General features: G+C 46.5%; 1 long non-coding RNA gene across 1 annotated transcript in view; it reads right to left on the reverse strand.

Annotated features, from left to right (window-relative positions):
- Positions 1-91: 91 nt before the first annotated feature.
- LOC104983599 overlaps positions 92-9010 on the reverse strand; it is a 48063-nt gene continuing 39144 nt past the window's right edge. The window contains exon 3 of the long non-coding RNA XR_824665.1: positions 92-166. This is a non-coding gene — a long non-coding RNA (uncharacterized LOC104983599). The remainder of the gene's footprint in view (positions 167-9010) is intronic.

The raw sequence follows: 9010 nt of genomic DNA on the forward strand, positions 1-9010 counted from the left end.
AACAGCCAGCCGGGCGGTGGTCCTGACCGCCCATCGCAAGACCGCTGCGCTGCCTTAATCCTCGGACTGGATTCCCGCCGCTGCAGGGCTCCAAAGATGCCAGGCCCGTCCAGCACCTCCCAGCAACAGTGATCCTTTATAAGAACGCCGACGCACAGCAGGCGGCCTAAGGGGAAAGGAGAAACCAGACACAGATGATGAACGGAAGACCCGCGTCACCGGGGGCATCTTACATCTTCCGGGAAACCCTGAACATCACTCCAGGAAATCCTTTTTCACCGATCAATCTAGTGCAGCGGCCTCTCCAGTACAATTCACTATGCATAACCTAAACAGTTTCTCAGATTTTAAAAAAAGAGTTACCTTTATAAAACAGATGAACAAGAACCTATTGTATAGCACAGGGAGCTATACCCAATATTTTATAACAAGCTATATGGGAAAAGAATCCGAAACACACACACATACACACACTCACACTCATATATAGCTGAATCACTTCACTGTACACTTGAAACTAACCCAACACTGCAAATCAACTATACTTCAATTTAAAAAAATAAGTATTAATAAAAACCATCACTACGCCCTAAGATATTATGGGTGGAACTCTGAAAGTCTTCTGAGATGTGGGAAACATAGGTGTGCACCCAGACCAGATCAGCTTCCTGCCATGTGGACATTTATCTGCCAATCCCAAGGGCATGCCAAGTTGCTTCAGTCATGTCTGACTCTTTGCAACTCTATGGACTGTAGCCTGCCAGGCTCCTCTGCCCATGGAATTCTCCAGGCAAAAACACTGGAGTGGGTTGCCATTTCCTTCTCCAGGGGGATCTTCCAGATCCAGGGATGGAACCCACATCTCTTAGGTCTCCTGCACTGGCAGGCCAGTTCTTTACCACTAGCACCACCTAAGAGGCCCACCACAAAGGGAGGATCAAATTGAAAGAGCCTGCTAAAGCAAAAGATGTTAAGAGACACAGGTTCGATCCTTGGGCCGCGAAGATCCCCTAGCAGAGGAAATGGTAACTCCGTCCACTATTCTTGTCTGGTGAATCCCATGGACAGAGGAGCCTGGAGAGCTACTGTCCATAGGGTCGCAAAGAGTCGGAACAGGACTAACACGACTAAGCATGCATGCAGACAGTGAATACTTATCAGTCTTGGGCGGCTCAATAGCTCGCATCTGGGCTCCAGACATTGTTGCCCTGAACCTTAGCTTCCTTGGAAGAGACTGAAGGACATGGTAGGTACATCTCCAGGATCATCAGCAAGTCATGCAGCCTGTCCTATCAAGTCATCATTCATAACTAAGAGTGTTGGTACAGAGATGCTCACTTTCATGTCAAATATCACCTGCCTTTGAGAGGAGACCCTGCAGCCTCTGTAAGAAGCTTATGATACATCTAAGCTATCGACCTGTGGAGTTTGGAGGAGTCCACTTTGAAAGAGTGACATCCTTGGGAATGAATTTCCTGGCAGTCTAGTGATCAGGTCTCCACACCCTCACTGCAAGGACCCGGGTTCAATCCCTGATTGGGGAACTAAAGACCCTGCAAGCCACTGGCTTCCCCTCCCCTTCTCTCAAAAACAAACCTAACCATTTCAATGCATCTCGGTGCAGATCCCACAACTCTCAATAGATAAGGGATATATGATATTCATAAGAATGTCACACATGAGCATTACAAATAATGCATTAGAGACAGAAAGTATTTCAAGTGATGATACAAGGATGCTACTTTTTAAAAATCAACATTTTCTATTGAAGTGTATGGTTGATTACGGGCTTCCCAGGGGTCTCAGTGGTAAAGAATCTGCCTCCAATGCAGGAGACTTGGGTTCGATTGCTGCATTGGGAAGACCCCCGGAGGAGGGCATGACAACCCACTCCAGTATTCCTGCCTGGAGAATCCCATGGACAGAGGAGCCTGGTGGGCTACGGGCCATGGGGTCCCAAGAACCAGACAGGACTTAAGAGACTATACGATATAGTTCATTATACTGTTGTGTTAATTTCGGCTGTATGGCAAAGTGATTCAGTTATACCTTTATGTACTTTAATAATCCTTTTCATGATAGTTTATCATAGAGTACTGAATACAGGTCCCTGTGCTCTACAGGAGGATCTTGCTGTCTCTCCATTCTGTATATAAAAGCTCACATCTGCTAACCCTAATTTCCAACTCCATCCTTCCCTCAACCTCCCCACCATTGGCAACCACCAGTCTTTGCTCCATCAGCTGCTCAGTCGCTCAGTGGTGTCCGACTCTTTGCAACCCCCCATGGACTGTAGCCCCCGAGGCTCCTCTGTCCATGGGATTCTCTAGGCAAGAATACTGGAGTGGGTAGCCATTTCCTTCTCCAACTCTCCATCAGACCCTGCCTTTAAATACACAGCATTCTGCAACCCAGAATAGACGAATGTGTTTCTAAGGACATGGTGGGTTACTCAAGAGTCTTTCTGGACCAGAATGTAATTATGCATTTCATTCCAGGGAACGAAGCTGAGCAAAATATGTCAAACAGATAATTTACTTTTTAATGAAACGTAGCTGAGCCAGATCTGTCCGTCGGGGAGCTAGACTATCCCTGGGGGAAGCTCCGCCATCCATGACAGCCCAGGCCGAGTTAATCAGAGCTGGATGAAAACTCAGAGACGCCGGGTGGTAGCATCAACAGGGAAAACTCTGCATCGCACCAAACAGCTAATTGCTGTGTCTGCATCTATCTTTGCACTGGAGACAACATTTGGATTCCTGCCACGCGGTGATCCAACCGCTGGATAATTCAGGGACAGACAAGAACGGGGCAGAGGTGTTGAGTTGCTCGGACTTTTGATCCTGAAAGTCCTTTCTGATTTAGAACCAGCATCAGCAGGTCCTTCTCAACCCTGCCTCGAGGTCATAGGAAGTGTCAGTCATATCCGATTCTGACAGACTTGGGTGGCCAAATGCTACCTCTGTGTGAGCTGGGAGATGTGACTCAACTTCCCTGAGCTTTTATATGGATGGTGTATCCCGCCTTCTTTGTGGGGCTGGGGCGAGCCACAGGTAAGCAAAGGGTCAGGGTTTAGAAAACGTCCCCTCAATATCAGGAGATGCTGGTGTATAGTTGCTTTAGAAGGTTCGATTACTTGCTACTCTATAGCAAAGTCAATCAGCTATACATGCAGACATATCCCCTCTTATCTGCGTTTCCTTCCCATTTAGATCAACACAGAGCCCTGACCAAAACTCCTTGTGCAGGACAATAGATTCTCATTGACAAGTGAAAGTGCTGGTCGCTCGGTTGTGTCTGACTCTTGGAGACCCCATGGACTGTAGCCCATCAGGCTCCTCTGTCCATGGGATTCTCTAGGCCAGAATACTGCAGTGGGTAGCCTTTCCCTTCTCCAGGGGATCTTCCCAGCCCAGAGATTGAACCCAGGTCTCCTGCATTGCAGGCAGATTCCTTACCATCTGAGCTACCAGGGAAGCCCAACAATACTGGAGTGGGCAGCCTATCCCTTCTCCAGGGGAACTTTGTGACCCAGGGATCGAACCTGGGTCTCCTGCAATTAGAGGCGGATTCTTTACTGTCTGAGCCACCAGGGAAGCCCAGATTCTCATTTGTTATCTATTTTATACATACTATCAATAGTGTGTCAATCCCAACCTCCCGATTCGTTCTACCTTCTCTTTCCACCTTGGTATCCATACATCTGTTCTCTACGACTGTGTTCCTATTTCTTTCTTGCAAGTAATATCATCTGTACCATTTTTCAGCATTTCACATATGCGTGTTAATATGCAGTATTTCCTTTATGTCTTCCTGACTTGACATGCGGGGAGTTTATGCACACAGCTGCTCAAAAGGCTCCTGAACACAGACATAAAATGCACTGTTGGCATGAAGCACGTATGGACACAGAGCAAGTCATTTAAAGTATTTGATTCTCGTTCCACTTACTTTCTTCTAATTCTTTGGGGGAGTAACTGAGTTAGCTTACACGCAGCACCACACCGTCCCTGGAAGGCAGCATTTCGTACAAGTAGCATTTAGTTGATGCTTTCGAACTGTCTTGCTGGAGAAGACTCCTGAGAGTCCCTTGGACTACAAGGGGATCAAACTAAAGAAAATCAGCCCTGAATATTCATGGGAAGGGCTGATGCTGAGGCTGAAGCTCCAATACTCTGGCCACCTGATGCAAAGAGTCGACTCACTGGAAAAGACCTTGATGCTGGGAAAGATTAAAGGCAGGAGGAGAAGGGGGCGGCAGACGGTGAGATGGTTGGATGGCATCACGGACTCGATGGACATGAGTTTGAGTTAACTCCAGCAGATGGTGAAGCACAGGGAAGCCTGGTATGCTGCGGTCCATAGGGCTGCAAAGAGATGGACGCGACTGAATAACAACAAAAAGCACTCAGGCAGGAGCTCGGTCCCAGGACTTCCAAGGTGTGCGCCTTGAGGAAGTCTGGTCCACTCCATCACTCCTCCAGCTCCACATATGAGAACACTTCTGTGTGGCATGCTCTTTACGACTGAGCAAGTGGGGTCACACGGAGCCTTCACGCTTGAGTCCTGTGCTCAAGCCTACCTCCCCACAAGGAGCAGGGGGCCACGGAGACACCATGAACCAGCAGGGCGTTGGAGGAGGAGCCTGGCGTTGGCCTGGGGGTGGGGCGTTACCCGGACACTCATAGCATCCAGGTTAGGCAGTCACAATAACCATAGGCTCCCAGCTACCTTATGTAGTCATGTTCTAGAATCTGGCAATTTGCAGAAAATGACATACCATCAACCTCCAGCACTGTCTCTCAGTGCTGGTGACACTTCGGACCCCACTGTTCTTCAAGCTGCGAAATATTTGAAGGTGACGCACATACATATGCACACAAACATTTATCTGGTGCCACTGCTAATGTTCAGCTCTTCCCAGCAGGTGACCAAAGTACTGGAGCTTCAGCTTCAGCATCAGTCCTTCCAGTGAATATTCAGGGTTGATTACCTTTACGATTGACTGGTTTCATCTCCCTGCTGTCCAAGGGAGTCTCAACAGTCTTGTGTCTCAGTTTTGCTGGTCTATACCCACTAGATTTAGCAATCTAGCTTCCAAAATCAGGATTCTCTCCAGACACTGCTAAGTGACCCCCAGGGGGCAGAATCATCTCAAGGTAAGAACTGCTGGTGTACATCATCAAATTTATGATTTACAGCAGCCGTCTAAATAACTAAGCATCTCTAGGTATGTGTGAGAATTATCAGTGGAACCAGATATATGTTTGTGTGTGTGTGTGTATGTGTGTGTGTGTTTCACATTCAAATACTTGGCAACCTTAAATGTTTTAACATTACAGACAACAAAGATTTTTTAAGATAAACCTTTTAAATGGGCATCCTCCTCATCACTTAAAAATCACAATGAATATGTGTGTGTACACAATCAGTCATGTCTGACTCTTTGCCACCCCATGGACTGTAGCCCGCCAGGCTCCTCTGTCCACAGGCTTTCCCAGGCAAGAATACTGGAGCAGGGTGCCATTTCCTTTTCCGCAGAAGAAATTTAACCAACCAATACATTTGAGTGAAGTGAAGTCACTCAGTCATGTCCGACTCTTTGTGACCCTTTGGACTGTAGCCTAGCAGGCTCCTCGGTCCATGGGATTTTCCAGGCAAGAGTACTAGAGTGGGTTGCCATTTCCTTCTCCAGGGGATCTTCCCAACCCAGGGATTGAACTCAGGTCTCCTGCATTGCAGACAGACACATTACCTTCTGAGCCACCAGAGAAGCCCTTTCAAATATGTTTGAAGACAAAAAAAAAAAAAGACTTCTCATGTAAATTTCACACTGAAAATAATTTCACAGGGAGTAGAACGTTTCAGCTACACATAATATATGTGTATTCTCAGTAAATGTTAATAGTACACATATTTATATATATTTTCTCTATAAGATGTGTTTACGTAGCTTTGAAATGTGTCCAAAATAAAAACAAGATGCTACAAAAAAAATTCCTGAATAAAATATTTTCATGAAAAGTTAAAAACCTAACTTTACTGAATACATGAAACTGGGGAGTTTGGAGGAATCTTAACAGCCTATCTTCTCTGCAAAAGTTGCACAAAGAGTAATATCTCTGAGTGGCATTTCAACGTGCTTTATAACTTGTTTGGGTATTTTTTAAGGACATTGGGCTTTCTTTTTATATAATTTTATTTCAGTTCAGTCTCTCAGTCGTGTCCAACTCTTTGCAACCCCATGAACCGCAGCACGCCAGGTCTCCCTGTCCATCACCAACTCCCGGAGTCCACCCAAACCCATGTCCATTGAGTCGGTGATGCCATCCAACCATCTCATCCTCTGTCGTCTCCTTCTCCTCCCGCCTTCAATCTTTTCCAGCATCAGGATCTTTTCCAATGAGTCAGTTCTTCGCATCCGGTGGCCAACGTATTGGAGTTTCAGCTTCAGCATCAGTCCTTCCAATGAATATTCAGGACTGAGCTCCTTGAGGATGGAGTGGTTGGATCTCCTTGCAGTCCAAGGGACTCTCAAGAGTCTTCTCCAACACCACAGTTCAAAAGCATCCATTCTTCGGTGCTCAGCTTTCTTTGTAGTCCAACTCTCACATCCATACATGGCATAAAATACATAATTAGACTTATTTATATATTTATCCATTTTTGGCTGTGCTGGGTGTTCATTGCCATGCACAGGCTTCCTCTGGCTTTGCTGAGCAGAGACTACTCTCACTGGGGAGCAGAGGCTCTCAGATGGATGGGCCCAGTGATTTCAACTTGAGGGCTTTAGTGCACGGGCTCAGTCGTTGTGTCCCCTGGGGTTAGTTGCTCCATAGCACGTGGGATCTTCAAGGATCACGGATCCAACCTGTGTCTCCTACACTGGCAGGTGGACTTCCAACTGCTGGATCACCAGGAAGACCCCTGACTGGGTAATTGTAAAAGGTTTCTGTAGGACCCCCAGGCTATCTGAGGTTGTCATTAAGGCAAGGCTCCAACAACTCAGGCCTGTCAATCTAGAATCGCAATGGACTTCCTCCCAAAGTGAACATCACTCAAAATGAGACTGGTTTAATTTTAAAATGTATACATTTAATTAGGGGTGGTGGCGGTGGTTTAGTCACTCAGTTGTATCTGAGTCTTTGCAACCCCATGGCCTGTAGCCCCGCCAGGCTCCTCTGTCCGTGGGACTCTCCAGGCCAGAATACTGGAGTGGGTTGCCATTTCCTTCTCCAGGGGATTTTCCCAACACAGGGATTGAACCCGGGTCTCCTGCACTTGCAGGCAGATTCTTTACCGACTGAGCTATGAGGGAAGCCTTAATTCAGGGGAGGCCTGGTCAAATTTACCTTGGTGTTTTGGCCTTTCAAGGAGTAAAATCACGTCTCCAGGGTGTTCACAGCCACACCACTCTGTGGTCATGAAATACATTACATGTTAGAACTTTGAGGATGCATCTCCCAGGGTAAAAAAAAAAAACGAGAGAATTAATGAGGTTAGAAACAGCCCTCCTCTGGTGGTACTCTCAGCTCCCAGGAACATCCGAGATTTGCTTTCTGCTGCCGGGAGGCTGCCAACAAGCAGAGGCACTTGGAAGATGCACTTTGATCTCATACCATGAAGCATCAGGAAAACAAGACCAAGAGATCCAGGTCCTTGTCCAAATGAAGGAGCCTGTACAGCAATCCTTCCACCCTGTGGGCTAGAAAGTCTGCAATAGCCTTTCCCCAAACTGCAGAGCCTGTATACCTCCCAAGATGTATTATTCTGTCTGTAGATTCTGGGGCGGACACACCAGTGTTTTATGGTACCCAAGTGCATTCGATCCCTGGGACGGGAAGATCTCTTAGAGAAGGGAATAGCAACCCACTCCAGTGTTCTTGTCTGGAGAACCCCCATGGTCACAGGAGCCTGGCAGGCTATAGTCCATGGGGTCGCAGAGAGTCGGACACGACTGAGTGACTAACACTTTCACATTTTCACTTCTTCAAGTGATGTGTGGTTCATCTTTCACACCTTAGCACACATGTCTCTGTTGTGAGATAGCCCAGGGCACCAGTTACGAGTGTCTACAACCTCCACACCTGTCACTGGCTTACAACACACACACACACACACACACACACACTCTCTCTCTCTCTCTCTCTCACTGGTTTACAAGACACACACACTGTCACTGGCTTACAACACACACACACACACACACACACATCCAATCCTTATTCAAGACTTACTCCATGCCAGTACTCAGCCAATTAGTATATTTTTGTGTTTCCTTAAAAAAAAAAAAAATCCTGGCTTTGATTTTATCTCTCAGATGGACGAGAGTACTACTCTATCTTTTGTCAAATCTTACAGTTCTTTGTACACCCATCCATGTAGTTGCACTTCTAAAAAGCAGAGCCCATCAAAATCCACGCTTTTGAACCACGAGGCTTATATGTAAATAATCAAAGAGCAAAGATGTCATAGGAACTGCCTTCAAGGTGGACTGGTGCCCAGTGAGGGGCTCCAAATTGTCACCTCCATCACCGTTTCTGTTCTTGTGCTGAAGTTTAATGGGTCAGGAACACATCTGGGGCACGGCCGTAGGAAGTGGACTTTGCAACGAGAGACAGAACTCAGAATAAACCCAGGAAAAAGGGTCTAAGGGCTCATAGGTGGTCCACTCAAGACTGATTGGATAGCCTGAGCTTGTATCTGGACTAAACCATCACCAGACACATGACCCCTTATAGTCACTGCAGCAATATTCACAACAGCCAAGTCACAGAAGCAATCTGAACACCCAATCTGGGCAGACGAATGGATAATTATGGGATACAATGAATATTGCTCAGCCATAAAAAAAGAGTGAAATAATGCCCTCTGCAGCAACACAGATGGAGAGATTGTCATATTAAGTGAAGTAAGTCAAACAAAAAACAAGTGTCATATCACTTAGACGCGGATCTAAAAAAATGTTAAAAGATGCAAGTGAATTTACACACAAAAGAGAAACAGACCC

Source organism: Bison bison, unplaced genomic scaffold, assembly GCF_000754665.1.
Source record: "Bison bison bison isolate TAMUID 2011002044 unplaced genomic scaffold, Bison_UMD1.0 scf7180017862988, whole genome shotgun sequence".
Classification (NCBI taxonomy): domain Eukaryota; kingdom Metazoa; phylum Chordata; class Mammalia; order Artiodactyla; family Bovidae; genus Bison; species Bison bison.